This window comes from Protopterus annectens, chromosome 8.part0 (genome assembly GCF_019279795.1).
Source record: "Protopterus annectens isolate FY-2018-M chromosome 8.part0, PAN1.0, whole genome shotgun sequence".
NCBI lineage: Eukaryota > Metazoa > Chordata > Ceratodontiformes > Protopteridae > Protopterus > Protopterus annectens.
The window spans coordinates 622121745-622136212 of NC_056741.1; the positions used below are offsets into that span (position 1 = coordinate 622121745).

A 14468-nucleotide genomic window follows, 5' to 3' on the forward strand; every position below is an offset into this window, starting at 1 on the left:
CAATTCAACGCTCTCATGGCTAGAGTGGAAGAAGTATACACTTTCTTTCCCCACCTATCCAAAGCCCTTGCCTCTTTATCAGTGGGAACAGGATTTTTAACCACAGAAGCCTTAACACCTTTAGGCCCTTGAGAAATAGTTTCTGGGTCCGCCCTAGGACTCTTAAACAAATACTTATGAGTTTCGGCCACCCTATAATACCTATCAGGCTTAACAGGAGCAGGAGGCAAAGAGTCAGGGTTCAGGGAAGCCTCTGCAAAAACATCTTCCACCACATTCAACACAGGAGGAATAGCTAAGGGCCTATGCTGGGGTAAAACAAGAATTCCCTAAGCCTTTTCCTGGAATCAGAGTAATCCTGGCCTTCCCATTTAAAGTGCTCCCTCATGGAATGCAGAGTCTCTGAAAATGAGAAATCCTCAGGAGGAGAAGCAGTAGGAGTGGAATCATCCACATCAGAATCAGAATAAGTAGGATACTCCTGCAAGTCTTCCGCAGAAGACTCTGAAGCCTCTGAACACTGTTCAAAACTATCAAACTCCGGTTCCACCCTAGGCCTCTTATCAGGCGGGGGCATAGAACCTCTAATCATAGTAATCAAATCTTCTGCCATTTTAAGCATATGTTTCTTAGGTACAGAACCCGAAATGCTAGGAGAAGCCCCCACTGAAGCTGAACTAGGCCTACCTCTCAAAGAAGTTTTGGCAACAGAAGGAGAGGCTCTAACTACCTTGGGAAGAGAGGGAAGAACAGTTACCTGAGAAGCCCCTCAGCCTGGCCTACCTCCTGAGAAGGCACATCCTGTAACAGTAAAGTTTCTGCCTGAGACTCCATGGAAACTCCTGGCAAAACCTCTGGCTCCACTGAGCCTTCTAAAGAACCGACGTCCGGGACTGCCGGTTCATCAACCCTAGGCTTCGCTGTTTTGTCCTTGCGCTTCTTGGACGAAGCGGGCCTCGGAGCATCCGACGGCATTTTATAATTGCAACGCTTCCCAAACACTAACCTGGCACAGTCTAACCTCCTCTTAATAGTGCGTTTGTTAAACCTAGCACAAGAGCGGCAACCAACAACGCCGTGCTCAGGCCCTAAACAAGGTATACACAAGGTATGGTAATCCCTATGAGGTATCTGTTTCCCACAAGAAATACAGTTATTCACTTTTTCTGACATCCGGTTAAATACTGAGGCAAGAAAAACAAAATGTTCCCCAACGGGTACTTAGCCAACTCTGTTTCGGTCTGAAACTCCGGTTTGAAATATTTCAGAACGCCAACCTGCACTCGCAAAACTGCTTCTGCATCGGACCATGCGGCAAAAAAGACTGAGGATATGACGTCGGTCATGCGCATTAGTACCCTGACGTACTGACGTCAGTCTAATGCGCCCTGACCGACGTCAGCCTTATACTCTGGTATTCGGGCCGACTGGATGCGGACTATACCCAATAGTAAGGACTGCAGCAATGGGGAACGAAGAACATCTAGGATGCAAAGGCAGCCCCAAAACTCTTGATCCAAAGTCATAGGATCTGATATCTTACTGGTACCTTGAACACTCTACTCACATGAAAAAGTGGACAGAACAATAGCTTGAGGCAAAAAAATAAAAAAAAAATAGATAAAGAGAAATGCTCCTCACTGGAACATCTCTCTCAACTTCTTAACACAAGAAATTTGGACAAAATCTAAAATAACGGGGGCCAAACGGCCAAACATAGGGTACATATATGTAATTAATTAATGTGCTTATAAATACAGAAAGCTGGTAGAAAAAAGGGATTTGTATTACCATGCATTTTCTGAAGGCTATGAAGTCTAAAACTCAAATATATGTCATCATTTGATAACCTCAATCCTCTAAAATTTGCCAGAAAATCTGGACATACCAAAAAAATCTGTATGGCAGAGAGGTTTACTCTGGAACCAAACTATGCCCATTTGTCAGATCCAACCAACAACAGAAAGACAAGAATACCATGAAGAGAACCAAACGATGTAGAAGGAGAGATTCATCAGAGCCAGCAAAGAGCCAGGACCAGCCTGAACTCCAACTCTCACCCAAAACAAAAGATGGATCGCATGCAGCTAAAGCAAGGCTTGGCACCAAAAGAAGGTGACAGTGAATACAAGAAGAAAGTGCCAAAAGCTGCTAGTATGGCAGGATCTGTGTTGGCATACACTGACTGAAGGATGTGAAGTCAGAAATCCAAACATAAGTCACTATTCAGCAACTTCAGTCCTCCATGATCAGATAGAAAACTATATACTTCATAAGTAACAGAGCAATACTTAACTTTCTCAACCGGGTTTCCAAAGTGTGCACCACGGCTTCCTCACAGGGGTGCCGCAAACTAATAAGCTGCAAAACTTGGGCCATCAGGTAAGTGAATGCCTGTATGAGTGTGTCTGCGTGAGTGAATGCATGCATGAAAGCAAGAGAGTCTGTGTGAGAGAGAGATCGGGATGGTGAATGATGTGTGAATGAATGAATGAATGAAAAAGTGACTGTGTGTGTGTGTGTGTGTGTGTGTGTGTGTGTGTGTGTGTGTGTGTGTGTGTGTGTGTGTGTGAGAGAGAGATTGGGAGAGTGAGCGATATGCATGAATGAATGAGGAAGTGACTGTGTGTGTGTGTGTCTGTGTGAGATCGGGAGAGTGAGCGATGTGTGAATGAATGAGGAAGTGGCTGTGTGTGTATGTGTGAGATCGGGAGAGTGAGAGCAAAGTGTGAATGAATGCAGGTATGAATGAGGAAGTGTGTGGTGTGTGTGTGAGACAATGTCCAGATTTCTGCTAAATTTGTAATACTGCATGATTAACAGTTTCAAATTCTGTTTTTAAGTCTAAAAAGATAACACTTTTTATATCCAGCTTTCTAAGTTAGAGTATATTTGCATAGCAATGACCATGCAGCAGTCAGAGTATTAAATTAGGACAGAATTTGTGCTCATCTGACAGCAGATCCTATTAATTTATGTATATTTGCACATAAACCATTTTTTGTTTTTATGCCAAGGGTTAGACGTTGGCAATTTTTTCTCATTTTCCTTTATGACTCATTATTAAGGTCTTTTCCACATTTGGCTTTAAGTCAAACCTGTCAGTACTTCCCTTAGCATTACATTCCCCAACTAAAATTTGCTTTTACTGTGAAAATTTGTCATTTTTTCTCTTCATAACAAGGTAGCTTTAGCACAACATGGTATAATACTGGCATTAAAACTTTTATAAACCTTCTGAAAACAGCAAGGGGTAATGCATCTTCTGTTATCACTAACATGCACATTTTTTTGAATTCAGTATCAATTTTAGAATTAATTACAGTGGAACTTGAAGAGATAGATGAGCTTTGTCAAAGGCTGCTGTTCATACTTAGTGCAATCTTTGAAGGGATAGATGAACCTTGTCATTGGCTACTGTCATATTTAGTACAACCTTTGAAGAGACAGATTAACCATTTCATTGGCTACTGGTCATACTTAGTACAACCTTTGAAGAGATAGATAGACCTTGTCATTGGCTGCTGCTTGTACTTAGTACAACCTTTGAAGCGGCAGATGAGCCTTGTCATTGGCTGCTGGACGTACTTGGTGCAGCCTTTGAAGAAAGAGATGATCCTTGTCATTGGCTACTGGTCATACTTAGTACAACATTTGAAGAGATAGTTGAACCTTGTCATTGGCTACTGGCCATACTTTTCTCAATAGTGGTTGGTACTAGTGATAAATGACAAACCAGGAGGCACTTGAGATAAGTGGTTCTAGAAACACTGAACAAGTCGTTTTATCTCACCACCTTTCTATTTATTTGTATGGCCTCTTCTTTTGTCCTTTTTATATCTTCCTTAATCCCTTCTCTATGAGGTCAACTATGCCTGCACCTGGCCCGATACCTGTCATGGTTTTGGTACCTTCTGTTATAGCCACTGCCAAACCCAACATGTTACCTCTTAGTCACCCCCTATATTTTATCTAGACTGGAGCTCACTGTACAGGAGATCTTCTGCCATTCTGACTTCCAGGACCAGAGCTTGAATCTCATCACATTGCTATGGAAGGATGTGGTCATAGCCTCTGAAGTTGGTTATGGTAGCTCATTCCTCTTGGTGCATATGGGGGGAGGTATGCATGCATGTGCAGACTGAGGGAGCATATGCCCCTTATAGTGATGCGAGTGCACACAACATCACTCTCACTCTCCCGATCTCACACACATACACACAGCCGCCACTTCATTCATTCCTGCATTCACTCACAAATCGCTCACTCTCTCCCAATCTCACACACACAAACACACAGAGCCAAATTCATTCCTGCATTCACTCACACTCGCCGCAAACTAATAAGCTTAACTGCAAAATAAACTGCGAACTGTTCGCGGTTTATTTTGCAGCTAAGCTTATTAGTTCACGGTGCCCCTGAGGGGAAGCCATGGCTCTCCAGGGAGCTGCAGCGCACACTTTGGGAACCCCTGAAATATGCATGCCATTGGGAGGGGGGCTTGGGAAAACCTTGATTCAGCAAGGGAGCTGAGAATCAAAAAAGTTTGGGAACCACTGGCTTAGAGCAAGAAATTTGGACAAAGCCATAATAAAAATGGGACAAATGTATAAAAAAAAATAGGGACAGCTTTTAAATATTGCTCTTACAAACTTAGAAAGTTGACAGTATAACAAGTCTGAAACTCAAAAGTCTTGCTAGTTTTAAACTTCAGTCTTTAGTGATTTACTACTAATCTGCCAGAAACTACAATTTTCTGAAAAACGGACCAAAAAATATGAGGCAAAAATCTGGACATTCTATGAAAATCTTTACAGTTGAGAGGTATTCTTGAGGCAAAATTTTAGCTGTACAGCTGAGAGGTATGCTCCCGAACCAAGTATGTCTGTTTGTCAGATCCAAAGACTTAGGATCCAACCAAATATCAGACATGCCCAACAGGAAAAAAACTCTGCATCAGATCCGAAGAGGGCCAGGGCAATGGAGTCCTCTAATCCGATACCATAGTTCTCCATTTGTTAAGGCAAATAACAGAATAATTTTAAAAGTTAGTGTGACATTGTGAGGTATTGTCAGCGGTACGAAGAGAAGTAGGAGAGTGCATAAGTAGCATATGCCAGCATGGCAAGCTGACATTTTTTAAATAATCTTGTGTCATTTGATTGTCACATTGCTTTGTTAAATATGTATTTGATGAAATTTGTTAAAAATGTATTTGTAAAAGCTGCTTATGTTAAAAATGCTGCAGCAGAAACTTAAGCGTTCTAAAAGTAAATAGTGCCACAGTCAGGTGACTAGATGTGATGTCATTCTATAACAAGCTGAAGGACAGAACTCTGGCAGCAGCAGTTTGTCTGTTTTTCTTTGGAACCAGATATAAAACATCTAGGTCAGTTATCACAGTTCAGTAGTTATTTGCTCAGTAGTTAGTTGTAGAGTTCAGTCAGACCTTGTTGAAGTAAGCATCTCAGCAGTGCATCTTGCCTTGTGATACTGAGTTAACTAGGAACAGTTTCTCTTTAGTTCAGTTAGGAAAAGTACAGTGAGATTAGTTTAGTATTATTTCTTTTTCTGCATGTATGAAATTCTATCCAACTGTGTTATTTTTATATTTCTTGTGACTGAAAATTAGAAGTTATGTACTCACCATAACGTTCCATCTGAGTAGGTGTATTCATTTGTCTGCAACCTGTGGGTTATGGATCCGATATCGGATCCGAACCGGCATGGTTTTCCAGCTATGGATCCAAGCTCTCAGCTCCTCCCCTCACCCATAATGCCCTGCTCTACCCTCATGACCTCAGATCGAGTTTGCCAAAGCAACAATACCCTAAAAAGGGTAACAAGGAATATGCAGGAAACTGAAAGGCCAGGGGGATAGGAGGGCGGGATGGTTGCAGACAAATGAATACACCTACTCAGATGGAACGTTATGGTGAGTACATAACTTCTAAATCTGAAGTAGGATATTCATTGTCTGCAACCTGTGGGACAGAGTCCCCAGCTACCTGAATCTTGGGCGGCCATCATGGAAGGATATTCCGAGCACCGGAGCCAAAGGATGCCCTACCCTAGATGCAAGATCCAACTTATAGTGAGAAATAAATGTATGAGATGAAGCCCACGTGGCTGCTGCACAAATATCATCTAGAGGAATCCTAGCCTTGAAGGCTGCCGAGGTAGATACTGACCGGGTTGAATGGGCATGAACACCCCGGTGCGGGCCTTCCTGGCTTGATAAGCCAATAAAATGCACTGTGAAATCCAGCGGGACAGAGAAACTTTAGAAATTGGCTTGCCCAAATTGAATTTTGCAAAGGAAATAAACAGCTGGTCGGATTGCCTATGACCAGCTGTCCTGTTGAATAAAATCTAAGTTGCCTGTGAACATCTAGTGAGTGTAGCTTATATTCACCTTTGTTTTCATACTTAGGAAGAAAACAGGGAGGTTAATGGATTGATTGATGTTTGCTTCAGAAGCGATTTTAGGAAGGAAGGACGGGTTGGTCCTGAGGGAGACACGGTCCGGATGAAATACCAAGTAAGGAGGTTTAGCTGATAAAGCTTGAAGTTCAGAAACTCTCTTGGCTGATGTAATGGCTACCAAAAGGCTGTCTTGTAGGACAAGAATTTAAGATCCACCGTAGCCGCGGGCTCGAAAGGGGGAGCGGTCAAGGCCTGTAGAACCAAAGAAAGGTCCCAAGGAGGAACTGCTTGCTTTATAGGGAGCCTGAGAAGGAAAGTACCTTTAAGAAATGTTTTGCACAATTTGGCTGACATAAGAGGATTAGACTCTTGACCAATGTGATAGTGAGAAATTGCCGCCAGTTGAACTTTGACTGTGGAACTGCTGGCACCATCATTAAAGAGAGAGGTTAGAAAATCAAGCACTACAGGGAGAGGAACCGTGAAGGGATTTAGGCCTTGCCGCTCCGCCCACACAGAGAAACGTTTCCATTTGCTTGGTAAACCTTTCTAGTGGATGGTTTATGAGCCGCCACCAAAATAGCCTTTACCGGTGAAGAAATACCGAGTCCTTATCAAGAGTGGAACTGGAGCAGCCAAGCGGTCAGCTTCAGGTTGTCCAGGTTCGGAGGAGGAATGCAGGATGGATGGGATATCAGATCCGAATGGGATCTAGAATCCAAGGAGGATTCACCGAGTGAGACCTTAGAAAGGGGAACCAGATCTGTCGAGGCCAGAATGGAGCAATGAGAATCATTCTGCAACCCACCCGAGAGGCTTTCTGAAGAACTTGCAGCATCAGAGGCAAGGGTGGATAGGCATACAGAAGACCGGGTGGCCAAGCATGCACCAGAGCGTCTCTTGGGGTACCTCCGGGAGGAGGTATTAGAGCGAAAAACTGTCGCACTTGGTGTTTGAGGGAGAAGCAAAGAGATCGCATGAAGGGTTCCCCACCGTGCGAATATGCGTTCCGCTACTTGACAATTGAGAGACCACTCGTAAGGGGTCAGAATGGTGCGACTGAGCTTGTCCGCTAGGATGTTGGACCGACCGGAATGTGCGTTGCTATGAGTAAGCGATTGGTGGAGATTGCCCATTCCCAAACTCTCATGGCCTCTCGACAAAGGGGTAAGACCTTGTTCCCCTTGCTTGTTGATGTACCAGACAACAGACATATTGTCCGATTGAATCGCAATTGTTCCCAAGGGAAGAAAGTCCTGAAGTGCTAGCAACGCTAAGAGCACTGCTCTCATCTCTAGAACATTGATATGCAGTAAGGTCTCTGAATCGTTCCACGTGCCTTGGACTGTCCGGCCCAAAAGTGCCCCCCACCCGAGGCGGGAGGCGTCCGTGGTCACCGTGGCGAGAGGGGAGAAGCACAAAATGGGCCCTCGTGGAGATCCGGGAGTGGAGCCACCACAAGAGGGACCGCTTGCAAGCCTTGCTGATCGCTATGGGATGATGCATGGGGAGAGCAAGGTATGACCACTGTACTAAGAGCGTCCACTGTAGAATGCATATTGAGCCTGGCAAGAGGAAGAAGTGCTATAGCGAAGCCATGGACCCTAGAGCCCTCAGGACCAACTCCGCTGGAACAGAACTTGAATGGAGAATGGCCCGCACCTGGAGCTGCAGATTTAGAACTCTGTCCGCAGTGAGGAAGGCTCGTAAACTCCTTGTGTCTAGTCTGGCCCCTATGAAATCTAAGAGCTGTGTGGGCGCCAGGTTGGACTTTTTTGTATTTATTGTGATGCCCAGAAATGGAGCAAGATGGAGAAAGGAGTCTCGCCAAGAGAAGTAGATGCCTTGTTGGGGCGGTAAGGAGCCAGTCGTCCAGGTAGGGAAAGACCTGCACCCCCTGAAGCCTCAGGTGGGCCGCTACCACTGCTAGTACTTTGGTAAACACCCTGGGGGCTGTGGTGAGACCAAAGGGAAGGACCCGAACTGGTAGTGACTGGCTCCCAGCCGAAGCGGAGAAACCTCCTGGAGCGCCTGTCCATCAGGATGTGGTAGTATGCGTCCTTGAGATCTATCGAGCACATCCAGTGATCTTCTCCCAGAAGGGGGAGAATAGATTGCAGAGTGACCATTCGAATTTTTCTTTGGGGACTGCCAGATTCAAGAGAGAGAGGTCTAGGATTGGTCTTAGTTCCCCCGTCTTTTTTGGCACTAAAAAGAATCTGGAGTAGAACCCTGATCCGATCTGGTCTGGGGGAACGGGCTGGATGGCTCTTTTCTTTAGCAGATGGCCAATTTCTGCCAAAGCGGCCTCCCTTTGACCGGGTGGTACGTCTGGGAGGGACTTCATCTTTGGAAGGTGAAGGAAAGGAATGCGATATCCCCTGGATATGATTTGGAGAACCCAGCGGTCTGATGTTATGGACTCCCATGCCGCTAGGTGCCCCGAAAAACGTCCCCCGACTGCCTCCAGAGTAGAGCAGTCGGGCAACCCCTCAGGGTTGCTGCGCGGGCCGTTCAGAGAAAGGTTCCCTGGACCCGAAGTTTCTGGGAGCCCCTCTGCCTCTAGGGCGGCGTCCTCCCTGTCCTCCTCTGCCACGGAAGGACTGGTTGTCCGGAGCAGGCTGGGACTGCTGCGACTTCGAACCACATCTTCTACTGACCCTTTTGGGTCCTACAATAGGGCCCGTCGGGTGCAGAGAAGCGGATTCCGACGGCAGACAGCGTCTTCCCGTCCTTCTCGCTCTGGGTCAACGTCTCACGAACGGTCTTGCCAAACAGAGCAGAACCATCAAAGGGGGCGTTAAACGGCGCCTTGAAGGGCTCAGAAAAATCGACGGAGCCAGGCCTGGCGTCTAGTGACCAGTCCTGTCCCGCAGCTCTAGCGGCCCTCCGTAGCATGGGAGAGTAGCCGCATAGAAGTATTTGTGACTGACCTAAGAGTGGCCATTTTGGTGGAGTGCAGAACTCTGTCCTCCTCCGAAATGGACTCAGGGATGCAGCGTACTCCTTAATAAGGTCTCGCTGCATCCGAATAACATGTGCCAAATAGTTCAGCGCCCTTACCGAGAAGGTCGCCGAACTGAACATCCGCTTCCCAAGCGGTCCATCATCGAGACTCCTTGCTCGGTGGGTGGACTGAGGACTCTCCTGAGCCAGTTCCCTCTTTGTGGCGCCGCCATCAACATGGCATCTACAGGAGGCCCCTTACTCCAATGGGTCCTGTCGGAGGGACTAAGGATCCTATCAGGTCTTTTGGGAATTGGCTCCACGGTGTCCGGTTCCTTCCACGCCCTGGTGGTAATAAGGTCCACCAGGGGTCGGCAGGGGACACCCAAGAGGTAGACGGGCCCGTTTGAATGCCTCCAAGAACACGGACTCGTCCGAGGAAGACTTGGGGCAGACCACCCCCTATACGGAGCATTTCCATGATGTCTCGAAGGAGACATCCTCGGGGTGACCGTGGGGAGCCTTCCCCTTCCTCCAAGTCCGTGTCTTCAGTGAGAGACTCGGGAGTCAATGTGCCTCCTTTTGCACGTATGCGAGGGGCCTCCTCTGGGGGCTGTCAGAGGAGTCCTCGCAAGCAGCAATTTGCTCCATGGGAGCAACTTGGGGCACAAACGGGCTGTCCCAGGGGCCGGATGGTGGAAGCCTGGCCCAGTGCAGAGGGAGCGGACGGAGCCGAAGCAAGTGCCGGGGTCCGGAGACCCTCAACAGAGCCCTCTCCACTACATCAAAAGCCGAAGGAGCCGACCTCGACCAAAGGATCCGACAATCGGCTCCCCTCGGATCCGAAGAGTGGATCGGGCCGGCGCCAAGCACTCGGATCCGAAGGGACAGTGCGCTCCGACACAGACGGCGCCGAAGGAGCACTGATCCCCGGATCCGGCTCGGATCCAGGCTCCGAGATCGGGTCCGACGCACTCGAGGGCAGGGTCGGATCCGGTACCAAGTACTATCGGCTCCGACCTCCCCGGCTCGAAGCTGCTCGGCTCCAGTTGCTCCGAACCCGGATAGCGGGTCGGAGAAGGAGCAATAGGCTTAAAAGGGTGTTGAGCTCCCCGAGGGGAGGCAAGAGCACTCCCATCTGCATCTGGGCCTGGATGAACCTTCTCATCATCCGGTCCAGATCAGCATCGAGCTATGGGTAGATCTCGACGAGGCTACCGAGGTAGGCCTGGAATGCCTCCTCGATAGCCTCGGCGGAGATCGGGTCTCCTCCTCCTCAGGACCCGGTGAGAAGCACACAGGGGACCGGAGCCGAAGGAGGAGACCGAACAACGGAGCCGGGAGAAGCCAGCTTGGCTGGCGGGGCGAAACAGAGGTCTCGGCCCGCCGCTGGTGCTTCTCCCTCCGTCCTTAGATGCATCCCTCTCCTCTCCAGAAGCGGGAGTTTGAGTCCCAGGAGCAGGAGGGGGGTGCCACAGGGAACAACTGCAGCCGCAGGAGTCCCGAAGGAGGCGGAGGTCGGAGCCGAGTCCGGCGGTAAAGACCCGCCAAGACCAGCTTGGACCTCCGCTCCCTCAGTGCCCTGGGGTTGAACCCTGCACAAATGGAACAACCAGATGTGAGGTGTTCAACCCCAAGACACTTAACACACCGAGTGTGGCCATCAGCCGGTGAGAGCTTATGGCCACACTCGGAGCATTTTGAAAATATAGACTTAGGCTGTTCAGCCATAATCTATAAAACCCAAAGTTACAGAAAAGTAACTTAAACAACAAAAGAAAGCACACAGGCCTACACACACACTCTACGTACAGCGAGGGGAGGGAATAAAAATTATTACTGTAACTTAAAATAAACTTAAAACAATCTATATTAACGGGAAACCTACTACTTTCACACAAAAATTGTTAAAGAAACAAAAAATTCTCTGTTTTTAAACAAGAAAATAGTCTACTTAGCTGAGAGCTATGTATCCACATCCAGTTACCAGCGCGGCAAACAAGATCTGAGGTCATGAGGGTAGAGCAGGGCATTATGGGTGAGGGGAGGAGCTGAGAGCTTGGATCCATAGCTGGAAAACCATGCCGGTTCGGATCCGATATCGGATCCATAACCCACAGGTTGCAGACAAATGAATATCCTACTTCAGATCTGATGCTTTCTGTAACTCAATAAAAAAAAAAAATAAAAAAAAGTGTTGTTCTGTTTTCTATTTTTATTATCCATTATTAAATATTTTTATACCTTTTCATTGTGGCTGGTCTTTTAATGAATAATTTTAACAACTTGAAAATACTTGTGCTTATTTTATAGACAGTGTAGCCACTCCGATAGGCCTTACTGCTTCGGTCACATCAACCATTTATATCGCTATTAATTTGACACAGTATAATTGGTTATCCTTGGCAAGAGCCTTAGCATATCTGGCTGGTGGCAACAATCTACCTTGTAGGCTGGAGAGAGGGTGTCAGCCTTTCCCAGGTGTGTGTGTGTGTGTGTGTGTGTGTGTGTGTGTGCGTAATCAGATAATCAAGTGTGTGTCAGATACTTGGAACTGGGACACAGTGTTCTAAGGTGGGTCTTGTTTGGGATCTGGAGAGACAGAGTCCAGTCCCAGTGGAGTGTCTTCCCTATGTGCTCTTGGGGGAAACTGTTTCATGCAGACAGTTGCATCTGAAATACTGTGCAAATCCCTTCTTGTTTCTAGCGATCGCCTCTCACCAGTGTCACTGGTGAAGCTTGAGGCTCTGATTACTGGCCCGGGGTAAAGAAGGGCCATCACAGTTACATCTGAATGAAAAAGCCCCTGTATATTCGGATACACCAGGACAGACCAGAGATGGCAAGCCGCAACACATGTGAGCAGAGTCCAAACTTAGAATGCACCCGGTCTTTGCCAAAGATCCCAGATCAGGACATGTAAGATCCAACAAATTTCCATCAGATCCGAAGAGGCTTAGGTCGCAGCAGACTCTTATCTGACACTCTGCCATTAATGTCTTTAGAACAAGATCTCCACACCTATGAAATATCAAAGGCCATTAAAAAAAAAAAAAGTCATTCGCAGCATCACAAGTTCTGTATCTGTGAGAAAAAGGAACTCCTAACCAGCACACAGTACTTCTCAACTGCCTAGTATTAAGTTTAAAGTTTCTAGGTAACAGGGTTTGCTTCTAAAATATTTGCAATCTGAAGCCAAAAGTATATTCAGCCATATTGAATGATTTAAATCTTTAGATCATCTACATGATGCCAGAAAACCACAAATTTTATGATAAACATACCAAAAAATATATATCAAACAATCTGAACATTCTGCAAAGATCTATACAGTTGAGATGCAACACCACTGCTACAATCTATAATATCCTGTATTTCAGATGTGCACAGTTCTCTAGTGCCTTCCTGTCCTTCTGTATGTAGTCACATTTCAGTTTTAAAAGTCTGATCATTGGAACTGCCAGACAAGAGACCAGAGAAAGAATTAGAACCAAAAAAAAAAATCTGGACAACTGGCTGACAATTGGGAGAGGGTCAGATCACTACAAACCTCAGATCGAACACCTCTATAAACTGGTACAAACCAGGTACACAACTGAGAGTTCTTCCTTCTGATGCAAACAGAAACAAATTTAGACCTTTTGAAGGGTCTCAGTTAAGATTTGGAGGGGTTAAAGCCCCATTAATGCTGCTTAATACAGAACGTATTATTTTATTTATTTTTTTTTTAGTTTCCTGTGTGTGAATGCGGAGGCTGAGTCCACCACAGAAAAAGCAGCTTACTGAAGTAACTTTGTACGGAGGAAGTGTGGGAAATTTAAAAAGGAAGGTAAATCCTGTCTATGTAAAGAGAGAAGTGAAGATTTAAACTAGTGTATCATGAAAAAGAATTAAACATAAGGAAGGCAAGGAGATATTTTATGACAGAACTAAAGGAATTTTTAAATACAACACTTATCCTACATTGTGAAGCTCGAGAGCTGAAGACAACCATGACCAGACTGTATAGCGGCAAACAAGATCTAAAGGTATTAGGGTTGGTGCATTATGGGTAGGGAAGGAGCTTGAGAGTTTGTTAGAGGCCATGAGCTAGTGTAATGGCAGAGTCAGATCAGATCTGGACCATAGATTGCAGATGAATGAAAATCTGATATCAGATCACCATCTACAAACACAGCTATGTCATACCTCCTTTGATGTTTTTTCCAGCCATTAAGTACAGATTCCCTGATCTTTTGTGCCACTGACTCTAAAAATATGGCAAACAAAAGAGAGAAGAAGCACCCTGCTTAGTACAGTTTTCCTGTTTTATTTACGAGATAGCCTTACATTAGTTTTCAGTTTGGTGGGGGAGTGCTTGTAAAGGTTTTGGAGTAAAAAGTAATCTCCAAGGAAAAATCAAACCCTTTTAGTACAAACCAAAGATAATCTCAATGGACTCTGCTGAATGTTTTTTCTGCTTCCAAGCTTAGTAAAACAAGCTTACTCACCCAACCTAATTCTTACTAAATTAAATTGGTTGGCATAAGATTATCAGAAGTTTGCCTGCCTTTCACAAAACCATACTGATCTTGATTAATAAGGTTCACAAGTATTTTAGCTATTTTATTTGCTAGGATTAAAGCAAAAAGCTTGTAATCTTGGTTTATAAGTGCTACTGGTCTAGAAGGGCTCAAGTGATTTTTTTCTTTAATGAGAGTTGTTGTAACTTCCTTCAAGATGTGAGGAACCACTTTTTCCTTTAGGATTTTATTAAATAGATTGCCCCAAGTAGAAATCATTTCCTGATGTAGTCATCTCCATATTTCTACTGGTAAACTGTCGCTTCAGGGGATTGGCCTTTTGATATACTTTTACAAGTTTCTCTAATGATGTAGTCTCTAACTGGGCAACTTGCTTCACGTTCTCCCTATTCTGTTAAGTTTTGGAGTTTTAAATGTTTTAGTAGGTTTTGTGTTGTATTCTCTTTCATGTGTAACTTGCTGCTGTGTATAAATTCCTTCAAAATACTCAAATACTTTACATTATAGCAGGAGTTAGTTTCTACCAGTCTACTTTTTGGGACTCTTATTTGGGGTATAGCTCGTTTTACTTGT

The 14468-nt window shown here is 45.6% G+C and overlaps 1 protein-coding gene across 1 annotated transcript in view; it reads right to left on the reverse strand.

Annotated features, from left to right (window-relative positions):
* Nucleotides 1-14468, reverse strand: part of LOC122808326 (plexin-B3-like) — a 2760797-nt gene that overhangs the window by 1446208 nt on the left and 1300121 nt on the right. The gene's annotated exons all lie outside the window — the stretch shown is intronic.